We start from the raw sequence: 8,735 nt of genomic DNA on the forward strand, positions 1-8,735 counted from the left end.
AACATGAGACAGAAGTGGAATCCAACCAGACTGAACACTGAGTCATCACTTCAACACTGACTCCAGGTACAGACCTGTTTTCATAACTTACTAACAATCAAAGCAAAGGATTGCACATAATACATAATGCATTAAATGATATATGCAATACTTTTAATGTGGAAGAACTCCATACTGCACATTCATTGTCTTGGTAGTGCACTGTTTAATCCAAAACCATATTCAAATACATAGTTGAATATCCACAGAAAAGAAGGACACAAACTTTGTTCACAAGTAACACTTCCTCTACAATAATACCATACTTTTATGTTTCCTGTCATTTTATTAGGGACGGACGAGCCTGAAGGACGCAGCTGTGCTGACCGTGTTCTGTCTCTTATGGCAAAGAAGAAAAATAAAACACAGGTCCTCTTTAGTTAAGGGAGGAAAACATGAAGTGTTGTGCAGATGAAGCTGGTGCAGGTCGTCCTCATGTTGACCAGCCTGAAGCTGCTGATCTCCACCATGTTGCTGCTGCCACAGTGGATGCTGAGGACATCAGGTGCTGCAGTGCTTCATGTACTGAAAAGAAGAAACTCACTGTAAAGGATGTTTTATGTTGTGTATGTTCCAGCAAAGACTGGTTCTTACAGTTTATTCTGTGTTCAGCAGGTGGAAGCTCCACAGATTTCAGACAGAACCGATGTACTGGGCTCTGGGTTTGTACCCTCATGGTTAAATGCACATATTGTAAGTCACTTTGGATAAAAGCATCAGCTAAATGAAATGTAATGTGCTGAAAGAAATAAAACATTGTACAAATAGATAAAATGTCTTTCTACCTCATCTGTAATATTCAAGGTGATAATCTCTCACAGAGCTGTTGATAACAGTCCACATCAAGTCTCTCCACTTCTCTGTGTGAAAACATAATTATACAATAAATATGAGAACCAACAGTGGTGTGTGGAGATTATAATCTGATCTAAACTGTCTAATTCACTGTAAATTCCATAACAGGCTAAATAAAGAAGGTGGCAATAGTAATGGTGGTTATACCAGCCTGTATCAGAACATGCAACTTACACATGTAGCGTATTGATATTAACTTATTAACTTATTCAAATTAAAATCAAGTCACAACCAAACACACGACTCTGTAGTAGTGTAGTTAATTTGCTTCAATCTGTTCATTACACGTGTTAAATAAACGGTAACTTTTATAACAATTACATATTAAAAACCACTTGAGGCATGTAAGCATATGATTATGATAATAGATAAAGCAATAGGTTTTGTTGTTGTGTAGTTTCAAGGTTACTTACCTCTCGTGAGTTCGTTGGAAAGATCGCGACCATCCTGAAGCAGCAACACCGCAGCGCTAGCCGGTTAGCAGCCGCGGGTAGCATGTAGCCTAGCTCCTTAGCCTGAGCTAACCAGGTAACGTTGAGCTCTGTGGGCGTGGCTCAGCTGTCAGTCTTCACTCGCGCTCCTCCTCTTTGCCCATTTATTGGTTAGCCAGGAACTAGGAGGAGTCAGCACCGGCAAGATGGCGCCGGGTGAACGCCTACTACTAGTCTCATTTTCACTCTTCAGAAACCAACGGGTGACGTCACGGACCCTACGTCCATCTATATATACAGTCTATGGTCTTCATCTGTGATTAAAGGAATCCTCATTTGATAGGAATCCTCCTTTGATCAACTTCAGTCATACTAGTGTAGAATGACACAGATCATAGGAAATTAGCTCACCTATTTAAGAGAAACATTTGTCAGTGGAACCAGACACGACGACCGTGAGCCAACGTCAGACACACGAGAAACTTCTCTCCAGTGACTTTCGACCATCACAAGACAAGAGAATACTCTACAAAAACGTTTGTACACAGCTACAGAAGAAAGTACTCGACAGGAACCTTCTTGCTACACTGCAGCACCTGTTAATCGACATGGAGAGGATCAACAGCTCAGGAGATGAGCCACACAAGTGCAACTTGAGCAAAATGCTCTGCCGAGAACTCAAGGACTCGCATAGGGAGATCCAGGAGCTGGTGGCTGAAAACGCCCGTCTGAAGGAGCTGGAGGCTGAAAGCGCCCATCTGGAGGAGCTAGAGGCTGAAAACGCCTGGCTGAAGGAGCTGGAGGTAGTAAACGGCCGACTGGAGGCTGAAAATGCCTTGCTGAAGGCTGAAAACGCCCATCTGAAGGAGCTAGAGGCTGAAAGCGCCTGGCTGAAGGCTGAAAGCGCCCATCTGAAGGAGCTGGAGGTAGTAAACGGCCGACTGGAGGCTGAAAATGCCTTGCTGAAGGCTGAAAACGCCCGTCTGAAGGAGCTAGAGGCTGAAAGCGCCTGGCTGAAGGAGCTGGAGGTAATAAACGGCCGACTGGAGGCTGAAAATGACTTGCTGAAGCAGCTGGAGGCTGAAAGCGCCCGTCTGAAGGAGCTGGAGGCTGAAAGCGCCTGGCTGAAGGAGCTGGAGGTAGTAAACGGCCGACTGGAGGCTGAAAATGCCTTGCTGAAGGCTGAAAACGCCCGGGTGAAAGACCTGGAGGCTGAAAACCAACGGCTGGAGAAGCTGAGGGCTGAAAACGCTGCTCTCAAATTACAGATCACCATGACAAATATTTCCAGGGGAGAAGAGAGGAAGAAGATGGGCGAGAAGTTGGAGTCTTCTGCCTCACTTCTGTTGAAGTCCAAAGGCGACGTGACCAGCTTGATTCAGCTCGTGGAGTCTGAAAAAGCCAAAGAGAAGGAGCTGGAGAAGGAGCTCAGGAACATGCACATGAGGTTTAAAGTAAAAGAGGTCGAGGTCGTCTCCCTGAATGCAGACCTGAAGCTCCAGGAGGACAAGCTGCAGCAATACATCCTCAAAAATGAGGGCAGGTCCGAGGAAATAGAGGAGCTGCAAAAAAAAAATAGAGCCTTAGATGAAAGGTGGTCCACCGAGCACAAGGAGTCCCTAGAAAAGGAAATCAAGCTGGAGGACGACATCAAACTCCTGATCCAGCAGAACATTGTGCTTCAGGTACGTTACACCAACTCATTCTGATTGAATAATATTGGATTGTTGATTTGTTTCCGATTCAGACTTTGAAAAAGAAAAGAGTGAAACTTATGTTGTCTCTGTCTTTTCAGGAACAGGCCTTGAGGACCGACAGCTACAAGGAGAGGGTCAAGAAGGAGAAAGAGGAGAAGAAAGAAAGGAAGAAGAGCGAGAAGGAGGAGGAGATGAAAAAGAAAGAAAGGAAGAAGGAGGAGGATATGAAAAAGAAAGAAAGGAAGAAGGAGGAGGAGATGAAAAAGAAAGAAAGGAAGAAGAGCGAGAAGGAGGAGGAGATGAAAAAGAAAGAAAGGAAGAAGGAGGAGGAGATGAAAAAGAAAGAAAGGAAGAAGGAGGAGGAGATGAAAAAGAAAGAAAGGAAGAAGGAGGAGGAGATGAAAAAGAAAGAAAGGAAGAAGAGAGAGAAGGAGGAGAATGAGGAGAATGAGGGGACGACGAGGAGGAGGAGGTTCCCCTGTTTTCTCTTCAACTTCAAACCCTCCTAATCTCCTCTCCCATCCTTTCTCTCCCTCTGCCCTGTCAATCATCCCCTCATCCCAGCTCCCCCACTACCTTACACCTTAACCCCCCCCCCCCCTCCTCACCCTCCATCTACCTGTATGTGTTAGAAAATAAAAAAGAAGGATCTATCATAACAGTGACCTTTCCTCTGTCTAGTGATTCCAGAAAGCTCTGTCAGTATGTGACTTGTACATCTCAAGAACTGTTCTTCTTATCAGCTACACACATGTTTATTCAAAGGCCGATTGAAGAGCAGTTTTTGTGACTGTTGTGATTTATTTTTTAATAAACTTTGAATAAACAGACAACCAGCGCTGTGGCTGATGTTTGGTCCACAATCAAAATGATGAAAACCAAACATTTATATGTAAAAAAAACTAAATATCTATTTATATTTGATTCCTTTGTATTTTAGCTGGAAAACACACATTCTCCGCAGCACTATCCTTTTATTAGATTTAATTATATTATTTTGAAAGACACTGACAGACTATGTATCTACTTAACTAAGGTATGTTTACTTAGTTTTTCTGCTTTTTATTCTGCATCAAAATATACATCACGTAATGTACATCACGTAATAACTCCGCTGCAGCGATCACATGGTTTTGTTGACACCCCATCGACACCGGTGTCGGCTATCCTCACAACAAACTCTCTTTACATCTTCATCCGACGGTCCATCCTCAATACACGATCTTTGACATGAACCCACTCTGTTAGAAGAAGCGGGTTCTTCCTCAATAGACGATCTTTGACATGAACCCACTCTGTTTAAAAAGCGCGTCCGAGCATCGCATCGCATCATCGTGTAAGTTTAATGTGACTTTATATTTTATTTATACAACTAACGCGGTCCAATTATTCAACATCTACATGTTGTGATGTTGAAGTTGTAGTTAAATTACATGTTTTCGACTTTAGAGAAAAAGGAAGCAAACAAGCGGCATAGCATACTGAGAGGAGAGCTAGCTAGCTAACCAAGCTAACAGAAAAAAGCTTGTAATATTCATTTTGTGTATTTAAACACACGTATTCCATGAACTAAGTTAAATATACATGTTAATCGTGACAATAGACGTTAAAGTAACATGTCTGGTCAAAGCTGTGGTTCAGATAGCGATAAGAAAACAGGAAATTATGAATTAATGTTCACTCAAATATGCTAATTTCATGCTACAGGTGTGAACATGGCGGCTGTTTACCTCCTCACATCTTCTCCGCTGTCAGATATAAAGCTGTGGACTATGTGTTTGAGGTGAGTTTCTTCATTTTACCTCTGGAATATCTGTTTAATTAATAGTATGAGGTTATGTTAATGTTAAAGCTGGACTGGACTAAGGTGATAAACGTCTTGCACCACTTATAATTGAGAAATCTGTGAAAAATATTGATTATTAATGATGTTATATCAATCCAGTCAACAAATAGACCAACAGGATCGTCTGTGTTTCCATTCATTTGCATTTCTGTGTTTATTTCCAAATACAACTTAGCATTAACCTCATACTGTTCTGTCCAGACTCAGTTTGATTTTAACCTTTGGTGTTACTTAAATTAATGTGTGTTTACTTTTGCCTCTTAATCAAATTTTAACCTTTTGTTTACATTAAATTATTCCGGTGTTTGTGCATGATGTATTGTAAGACTTCTCTGGGTGTTAACAAAGGCGCCATGAAGTATTATTATTATTATTACTTCAGACGACCACCAGTTTGAAAGTCATGATGAACTTGCTGGCACTGCCGGCGCCTTACCTGACCGACACCCACCTGTACCCTCACAGTGGCAAACTGCCTGAAGTCACCTACAGGACACCGTGGATCAGAGGTGATAGAGTGACTCCACTAATGTTTTATATTGTTGGTGTTGTAGCAGAATCAAGTTTCAAGTTTTATTTGTCATATGCAAGTTAACACAGGGTCGACAGGACAATGAAAGGAGTCGGACGAGGAGAAACCGGTCAGATCAGCAGTGAACAGTCACTGCTCCCTGACTTTACAGATTACAGATTACACACAGAAATAACTTGAGGCCTACTTGCTGCATTGAATTAATTTATGTTAAGAGTGACTGTCAACAATAAGGTTTGTTTTTATGTTGTGTTCCTGACAGGAAAGGTGATCTCCACCTGCAAACTCTTTGTCAGTGGTTCCGTGCTTGACGACCTGGGAGGAACAAAACAACCTATGAATTTTACAGAGAGGTGATGTAACTCCCTCACTCTGCAACATTTCCCCCCTCCTGCATTTTATTATATCACCATTTAAATATTACTTTCATTTTTTGAATGTCATAGGTGGATGATTTTGATTTTAAATGTTTTTGTCACGTTCCAGATTTAATGTGACTCTAAATGAGGTGAACAGGGATGTGGAGAAGATACCCAGCTCTAATCCGGACTCACTTGAAGCTGAGGATGAGGCTGTTTGCAATTTAAAAGAGTCACAGGTCAATGGTTCATGTCACGAAAAGTAGCGTTACGTCTCCTCAAGCTCTTTATTCAGAGTATTGGTGTTGATGTGTTGTAACGTGTTAGTGAAAACTAAACTTGTCGGCTACATTCAGTTTTTACATCGTTAATCTTAGGCAGACTTTACTGAATTATTGTGTTAAATAAGTGGACATGCAGAATAATGTATTTTTTTTGTCACATAAATAAATTATAGGAAGTGTAACTTTACTAGAATAGACAGTCACATAGAGAACCTGAGGCTGATGTCCACCACCTATTTCCTAAGCTGAAATGATTATGATCTGATGAACTTTGAAGTAATAAACTTTTATTTTTACCATGTAAAAGTCTGTGAAGGAGTTAACCTGGCACATGTATGACTTTACATATCTGTGTATTTGTGTTGAATGCTCCTCTAGGTGACTCAGACAGCCTGCACCTGTGGATGTCCAACATGAGACACAAGTGGAATCCAACCAGACTGAACACTGAGTCATCACTTCAACACTGACTCCAGGTACAGACCTGTTTTCATAACTTACAAACAATCAAAGCAAAGTATTGCACATAATACATAATGTATTAAATTATATATGCAATACTTTTAATGTGGAAGAACTCCATAACGGAACATTCATTGTCTTGGTAGTGCACAGTTTAATCCAAAACCATATTCAAATACATAGTTGAATATCCACAGAAAATAAGGATACAAACTTTGTTCATAAGTAACACTTCCTCTACAATAATACCATACTTTTATGTTTCCTGTCATTTTATTAGGGACGGACGAGCCTGAAGGACGCAGCTGTGCTGACCGTGTTCTGTCTCTTATGGCAAAGAAGAAAAATAAAACACAGGTCCTCTTTAGTTAAGGGAGGAAAACATGAAGTGTTGTGCAGATGAAGCTGGTGCAGGTCGTCCTCATGTTGACCAGCCTGAAGCTGCTGATCTCCACCATGTTGCTGCTGCCACAGTGGATGCTGAGGACATCAGGTGCTGCAGTGCTTCATGTACTGAAAAGAAGAAACTCACTGTAAAGGATGTTTTATGTTGTGTATGTTCCAGCAAAGACTGGTTCTTACAGTTTATTCTGTGTTCAGCAGGTGGAAGCTCCACAGATTTCAGACAGAACCGATGTACTGGGCTCTGGGTTTGTACCCTCATGGTTAAATGCACATATTGTAAGTCACTTTGGATAAAGCATCAGCTAAATGAAATGTAATGTACTGAAAGAAATTAAACATTGTACAAATAGATAAAATGTCTTTCTACCTCATCTGTAATATTCAAGGTGATAATCTCTCACAGAGCTGTTGATAACAGTCCACATCAAGTCTCTCCACTTCTCTGTGTGAAAACATAATTATACAATAAATATGAGAACCAACAGTGGTGTGTGGAGATTATAATCTGATCTAAACTGTCTAATTCACTGTAAATTCCATAAGGGGGGGGGGGGGCATGTTTCACAAAATATCCTTGTTCGCAGATGATGTTCTTTTGTTTATTAGGAATCCAGTATCATCTCTTCCTGCTCTCATGCAATGTCTGAGGAACTTTGGGGAAATCTCCGGGTACAAGGTCAATGAGGGGAAATCAGAAGCAGTGATGATCACAGGAGACCGGCCCCGACAGTTAGACGGAGAGACGGAATTCAGACGGTCTAAAAAGGGCTTTAGGTCCTTGGGGGTCATTCTGACTCATAACTCTTCATCATACAAAGCTTATTTTGATAAACTCATTTCTCAGATAAGAAATGACCTAGAAAGATGGGGGAAGCTCCCCCTGTCTTTAGTGGGTAGGGTGGAGACCATCAGGATCAATGTATTGCCAACGATGCTGTTTCTCTTTTGCTCGCTTCCTATCACCGTCCCAGTGTCTACATTTAAATTCCTGGACAGGCTTATTTCTGAATTCATATGTCAGAATAAAAGGCCCAGATTAAGACTGAAAGTCCTTCACTCAGACAAAGAGAAGGGTGGCTTAGCATTGCCCCATTTCAGAAGCTACTACTGGGCATCACAACTTTGAATATTGGTCTCATGCATTAGGCTCGATATGGAAACAAAATGGGCACATATAGAACAAAGCTCTGTAACTAATATATCTATTTCGGCCCTCCCTTTCGTGGAGGCAAAAGTACGGCGAAAATTTAAGATTCAAAGTGAAAAATGTTGAATTTGCCATTGTCGTTATCTAGGGCAACTTAAATAGCTTCTATTTGTGACTTTCTGCCAGCAGAACTGGACAGTGGTTTTAGTGGGTGGGCAAGGAAAGGTGTGACCACGATATACCAGCTACTGGAGGGAACGACTCTCAGGCCGTTCTCACAACTTCAGATCCAATATAGCATTTTGCCTAATGAGGTGTTCAGATGTTTTCAAATACCACATTATCTGACGACACATAAGGAATGGGATGGAACTAAAAGATTACAGACAGATTTTGAACAGTACTGGATTGATGTGGTGGAGAATGAGATATTTCACCACTGGTAATAGCTAACTATGACAAGAAGTCTAGCCCCCTCTGCTGGGGAGGATGTGGATTAACAGGAGACTTCTCACACATCTTTTGGGATTGCCCAAAACTACGAGTATTCTGGAAGAAGGTAATGAGTGAAATTGGAGAGATTTTAAAATGTTGAAAATATGACTTGAACCACAGGGGCTGGTTTTAGGGAACATACCTTCAAGTGGGTTGGGAAACAACTAAATGTGTATGTGCAGA

This window comes from Hippoglossus hippoglossus, chromosome 3 (genome assembly GCF_009819705.1).
Source record: "Hippoglossus hippoglossus isolate fHipHip1 chromosome 3, fHipHip1.pri, whole genome shotgun sequence".
In the NCBI taxonomy this organism is placed as follows: Eukaryota; Metazoa; Chordata; class Actinopteri; order Pleuronectiformes; family Pleuronectidae; genus Hippoglossus; species Hippoglossus hippoglossus.